Source organism: Mauremys mutica, unplaced genomic scaffold (genome assembly GCF_020497125.1).
Source record: "Mauremys mutica isolate MM-2020 ecotype Southern unplaced genomic scaffold, ASM2049712v1 Super-Scaffold_100350, whole genome shotgun sequence".
Taxonomy (NCBI): Eukaryota; Metazoa; Chordata; order Testudines; family Geoemydidae; genus Mauremys; species Mauremys mutica.
The window spans coordinates 327,609-334,051 of record NW_025423321.1 but is presented as its reverse complement, the minus strand read 5'-3'; the positions used below and the strand labels follow the sequence as shown (position 1 = coordinate 334,051).

The 6,443-nt window shown below is 54.4% G+C and overlaps 1 non-coding gene across 1 annotated transcript; it reads left to right on the top strand.

Annotated features, from left to right (window-relative positions):
* Positions 1-6,370: 6,370 nt before the first annotated feature.
* On the top strand, positions 6,371-6,443 carry TRNAK-CUU. Its single transcript has one exon. It is a non-coding gene; the product is annotated as a tRNA-Lys (tRNA).

Here is a 6,443-nt window from a genome sequence, read left to right as displayed (position 1 = left end):
GGTGGTGGTGGTTACAAATCACTTTAGGATTGAGTGGAATGAAATGTTATTATCCTTCCTGCATGAGTGAAGGGCAGCAGAACATACCTAGTCGGTCCTGATGGAGGGGTGGGTGGGTGAGGAATAGCTTTTATTGGACTTTGTAGAAGTGATTGAGAACATCACCCTAAACCAGTGGTCCCCAAACATTTCACACTGTGCCCTCTTATCCCTGGCTGTGGCCCCTCGGAAGCCGCAGTTGAGAACATGGGCTGGGAGTGGGGCCGTTGCTTGATGGGGAGAGGGGTGCGGGCAGGGGTAAGGGGGTCGAGGCTGGGCCAGGGGCTGGGGCCCAGGCTGAGGGTGGGGTTGGGGAAGAGCTGGGGCAGAGTGGGGCTGAGTGCTGCTCCCTCCATGGGGGCTGGCTCAGGCCCTGAGGTGCCCCCATGAATGTTCCTCTGTGTCCCCCTAGGAGTCATGCCCCACATTTTGGGGACCACTGAACCCTACTGGCTAAGCAGGGGCTAGTGATGCCAAAGCCCAGGGAAAGGGAGAACAAGGGCAGCAGCCCTGGCACCAGAACCTTGGCCCCAAACACTCTTCTGCCTGCGGCCCTGCCCTCTTTCATCCCTTCCACGCCTTCCACCCACGGCCCCAGTCACTGGGCACCTGTGCTTCACCCCTTCCCCACTGGCCCCACCCTGCTCACTCATTTACTCCTCCCCCTCGCTGCAGCCCTGAGACCAGAGAAGCTCTGTGTCCCTGCTGCAGCCCCTGGGCCAATGCAGGGGATGGGAGCTCCTCTAGCGCTTGGGACGACATGGGGAGACTTTTCCAGGGGCCCCAGATCTGCTGGGCACTCGGTGATCAAAGGGGCACCCTGCGGCAGTGCGAAGGTGCACACTGCCAGTGTAGTGTCAGCCACGGCTTCCTGGGGGGCTCCCACATTTCGCCCTGCTTGGACCCGGTGGGGGAACATTGTGGGGGGAGGGGCAAGTGTTGACACAAAGATGCAGCTCACCCACCCCCAGCGTCCCTCCGTGGCCCCATAGAGGGTTGGGAGGAGCGAGGAGCAACACTAAGTACCCCATGCGTCCTGGTCACTGTCCCCACCTGGGCTGTGCTGGGAGGGGAGCATCAGAAGCTGCTGCTCTCTGCCCTCCCCTGATGCAGCCCGGCTGAGGAAAGTGACCTGGATGCAGGGAGCTCGGATGTGCTGGAGATATGTTGGGAAAAGGGACTGTCTGAATTGCCAAGGCAGGAAACGAACAATCTACAGCGACGTCATTAACCACAAACACACTCTAGCCATGCTCCAGCCAGTTGGGAAACGGGCAGGAATTCTTGCTGCTCAGCCATGGCCACACGTACAGAGCTGCACAGCAGTGAGTGTGCTGGGGAAGCTGGTGTGAGCAAACCACTGGAAATGACCCTTCAGTGAGAACAGAACCCGAGTGTAGAAAGGCCCCCGTGTTAAGTGGTTGTGGCTGAGGCCTTAGGGAGCTGGGGTATAACAACATGGGGTCTTTCTGTGGAGGTTTGAGTCTTGCTAGGCAGGGAAGGCTGGTGTGTGGTGTCTCCATGGCTGCACTTTCACTTTCTCTCTCCCATTGTTCCATAGGCATCCTACTAGATTGCCAGGTGCCTTTCAACTGCAGTGTGGAGACAGTGAGTGTTTGTGGGGAGAGACAGTGTGTTGAGGTAGGTAGGAGCGGATCATTATTATCCCTACTGGAAAGAGGGAGAAGCTAAGGCTGAGAAAGGAGAATTGACTTGTCTTAGGTCACACAGCCAGCCAGTGGCAGAGTTGGGAATAGGACCCAAGAGCCGTGATTTTCAAACTAACCATCATATCTTGAATTTCAGACACTGAATGACCTGAGTAAAGTGCTCTCAGATGAGCTCCAGACCAACAACAGTGCACAGTAATTATTCAGCAAGTATTTGAGGAGAACTGCAATGTTAGAGAGAATCATGAACTGTTCAGAGACCATTAATGCAGAGAAGCAGCAAAATTCATCAAACATATGACTGGTTCTGACTTATTTCCTTGGTCTTAAAAGAGAACAACAAGGACCTGAGTCTCCTCCCTGTCAATAACCCCCTGCTCAGCCAATCAGGGTAGAGACTGAGGACGGGAGGCTGAGGGTTCTCACCAGAGAGCCCAAAGGATGGCCCAGGTCACCGGTGGGGATCACTGCCCAAGCACTATTTCAGCCCCACATTTTTGCATGGACCTCCCACAGTGGGAGCTGCCGAGCACTCCCCTGCAACACACACACACACACACCGCTCCTGGTGTTGGGAGGGGAACAGGTGAAAGGACAAAAGAAGCAAGAGACAAAGAGAAAGGAGGGAGGGATGGATGGAGGAAAAGGTGAAACCAAAAGGACAAACCCTAATGTCCCCAGTGATTCTAAGGGACAAAATCCCAGGTGTGGAATAAAATTCTGCCTCCTTAAGCTCGTGTTTTCCATGCCTAGAATTCAACTGTCACCTGATGGATCAGACTGAACAGGTTTCAAACCTGGAGGAGGCTCTTACCTTCTAAACAGGGACGGCTGTTTTCTAGTAAAATCAGGAAAAGGGAAGGAGAAAACTCGAAAGAGGTTCCTCCTGGCGCTCACGTCCGTGAACCCGAATACTCTCTCAGTCCTCAAAGAGAGACCTGGAGAAGGAGACTTGCTGAAGCAAAGCCACAGGGGTCTCTGAGGATTCCCTGGCCCCTCGCCCCTGTCCTGCCTGGCTGATGTCAGCATCTCTCTGTGAGGTCACCACCTCCCCACCACCTGTGACCAATAGTCTGAGGTCCTGCAAAAGGCCTTTGTGATGTCACTGCCGCACCCCTCCCTGGCTGTGCTAATGTCCTGCCCCTGGCCAGGCACTTTGGAGGTTTGAGCTACTCCCTGTGGTCACCCCACTCAAGGAGCATTCGTTCTAGGAAGGAAGCCGGTAGTTTTGGATCATCTACAAATTCTATCAGCTCACTATTTAGCAGATCATTTATGAATATGTTGACTAGTCCTGGTCCCAGTACAGACACCACTAGTTACCTGTTTCCATCCTGAAAACTGATCATTTATTCCTACCCTTTGTTTCCTGTCTTTTAACCAGTTATTGATCTGCGTGAGGACCTTCCGGAGGTGAAAGTAAGCCGGTATGTTCTGGTATGGGATACCGGCAAGAGCCGTTACGCTGTGCCAGCCCGGCCTGGCTTCCCCAGGCTGGTGATTTAAAGGGCCCAGGGCTCCCTGCAGCGGCCAGAGCCCCGGGCCCTTCAAATCGCCTCCCGAGCCCCCCTGCCGGAGCCCCAGGGAGCAAATCACTGCCGTGGATGCTGCTCTCTCCCGCTCTGCCAACACAGAGCAGGGGCGGCAGAAGCTTCCTTACAGTGGGGGGGGGGCACTGTTGTCCGAACTGTGGCACCCCCATGACACCCCTTCCCTAAGGACCCACACTCACACCACCTCTCCCCCCGAGGCCACACCCACAGAACGCCTCTTCCCCAAGACTGCACCCTTCACCCCCCCCTCCATCATTTGTCCTAACAGCCAGTAAAGAGTGGTGGGGCCATGGCCCTCTAAACCCCCTGTTCCAGGACCCCTGACACAGAGCTAAGCAGGCAGCAGTGTGTGTGTGTGTGAGTGACAGAGTGCTGTGCTGTGTTGTCAGAGCGGTACCGGTGTGGTGCTCTGCTTTCTCCTTGTTGATATCACTCGGCTGCGTGTGTGAATTCCCTCTGTGTGCTGCCCCAGCTCTGCAGATAGCTGACACAGCAGACCCGACGAGAACCCCCAATAACCACAGAGTCCAGTAAGGTGCAAAGTCACGTCAACTAGGTTTATTGCGATCTCGGACACAATTGCAGTTCCCTGTAGGTTTCTTAGCCTAACTCAGGGCATACTACGAGAAAGTGCCTCTTGGCAAGGACCCGGCTTAGTGGCGGGACTTTCCACTCCCCCTACGGCCGGACAAAGGTTCCGCCCCTGGAGTGCATTCTTATACACAGATACAAACAAGTTACACATCACACCTGACGTATTGAGGTGCAACCTCTCTACGTAGCAAGTTACAACCCCTCTACGTATTAAGGTACCGCCTTCTACCTTGTACATGTTGGTTCGATCAAAACAACTCTATCCATCATTTTACCCTTTTGCCCCTGTCATTGGGATGGGTCGGCCTGTTCTCCTGTTATCTATGGAATGTTTCAGTACAGTGTGTTCTAGTGCTGTGTTTATGCTAGGTGAATATACGTTTATGCAGCATCAGCCCTTTTCGTGCCAGCTTCTGTGAGCAAGGCCTACCTCTGACTCACAGCTTAACTTTGCTTTATGTTAGCAAAGTCTTGACCATTACTTTAGTTCAGGCCTTAGGCCTCATATTGGGCCTTTATCAGGGCCTGCACTTACTACACCCTTAGAGTCCATCTCTCCTGGGATTAAGATGGCAGCAGGGCTGGCCTGGGTCATCTGACTTGGGCTCATGGAGCTAAAGCTGAGGGGCTAAAATCTGTGGTGCAGATATTTGTGTTCACGCTGAAGCCTGGGTTCAGAAACCCTCACCCCTCGTGGGGCCTCAGAGGTTGGGCTCGAGCCCATTTGTCTGCACTGTAATTTTATAGTCTTGCAGCCCGAGCCCCATAAGCCTGAGTCAGCTGACCCGGGCTTTGCGACAGGTGCCCTGGGTGAGTTAATCACAGTGTAGACATAACGTTAGGCTACATCTCCAGTGCAATGAAACACTCTTGTCTGGCCCGTGTCGGATTAATTGGGGTCATGCGGCTTGGTCTGGAGTAAAGTTGCAGTGTCCGTGTCTTGGCTCAGGCTCAGTCCCCTGCTCTAGGAGCCCAGAAGGGTGGGAGGGAGTTTAGCGAGTAGAAATGGTAAATCCTGGACTCAATGGCATTTCTCCACTGGTCTGTCTGCTCTGGGGTAGGGACAATAACACGTTCTGCTGCTTTCGTTATTTCAAAGAGTGGTTTAGGATTTTCATTCTCACACATGGTGCTCCCTTCCTCCTTCTATTGGGACTGGGAACTAGCCAACCAAAAACCCCACTAAGTTTTAGTAAGGGGCCAACAGTCCCTTACTCGAGCCGGCCCCGTGAGGGTCACTGATGTGCAGAGAAGGCAGCATGAGCTGGTCCCATGGTGTAACGGGCTGCACTCAGGACTCTGAATCCTGCAATCTGTGTTCAAATCTCAGTGGGACCTTGTGTGGGTTTGTGGTAAAGACCTGGAGCTCACAAAGCTCCACTTCCCTGTCTCCAGCTGTGCCGAACAAGTCTTTCCCCTCCTGCTGGGTGATTCAGGCTGTGGTGGGTCAGGGCTCTAGAAATGACACCTGAGGGTTGGGATTCTCATGGCTTCACCTGGTGCCCACAAGTCTGGCACTTGCCACTGTGCTTTCCCTCTTGCCCACCTGGTGCTTGAAGGAAGCAGGGCCAGGGCCAGGCTTCCTAGTCAGGGCTGGGCAGGTGGAAGCCCAGCACCTCTCCTTTGGGCACCTAGAGTGGAGGCGGCTGGTGCTGAGAGCTCCAAGGGAAGGCTTAAAAGCCACAGAGGCCAGGGCAAGAGGAGGGGAGGACCATGCCTATGTGTGGCCAGCAGACAGCCACAGGGCCAGCCTGCTCCCTGCTGTGCTGAACCCCACTGAAGACCACCTGCAGATCAGCTGCTGATGCTCTGTGGCCAACATCAGAAGAAGGTAGGAAAGCAGGGCTGGGCCTCTTATGGTTCCCACTCCAGGTGCTCACTTTGGCAGTGAAGCAGCCCATTTTCTTTGGCAAGTCAGGAATGGCAAAGGCGAGACTGGAAGCACCTGGGGCTCATGCCCCAGCCTTTGTGACACCCACCCCGCAACTCCTTCCCGGGGCTCTAGCTGAAGCCAGAACATTGGCCTGAGGGGCCAAGAAGAGGTTCCAGCCCTGAAGGGAGCAGGATTTGCAGCACAAAGTGAGCACAACCACGAGGGGACTCAAATCCTGAATCATCCGATCCACAGGGAGATGCCTTATCCTTTAGGCCACATGATGAAGGGATCTAAGCTCTTCTTTGGAAAAGCCGGACACTGTGTTTCTCAGGTCATCTACTGAGGGGGCCGAGATGCTCTGGACACAAGAAGTCGAGTTCCCAGCGAAACGTGCGACTTAATTCTATGGGGCCAGGTGCAGGGCTTTGGCAGGGAGGCTCAGGCATGTGGGATTGAGGTGCAGCGGATGGACCTCCTGTCTAGGTGCTTAGATTTAGTCTCCCTGAGGAGGAGGAGGAATCCTGCTGACAGGCAGTGGCTGTGCAGAAAAAGAGGAGGGGTTCCTGGGACTTTTTTTGCCTCGCTTTTGCCTGCCTGCTCACTCTTGTGGTGAACGGTAAAGATTTTTTTTTCAACAAGCCCAGGTAGCTCAGTTGGTAGAGCATCAGGCTCTTAATCTGAGGGTCCAGGGTTCAAGCCCCTGTCTGGGTG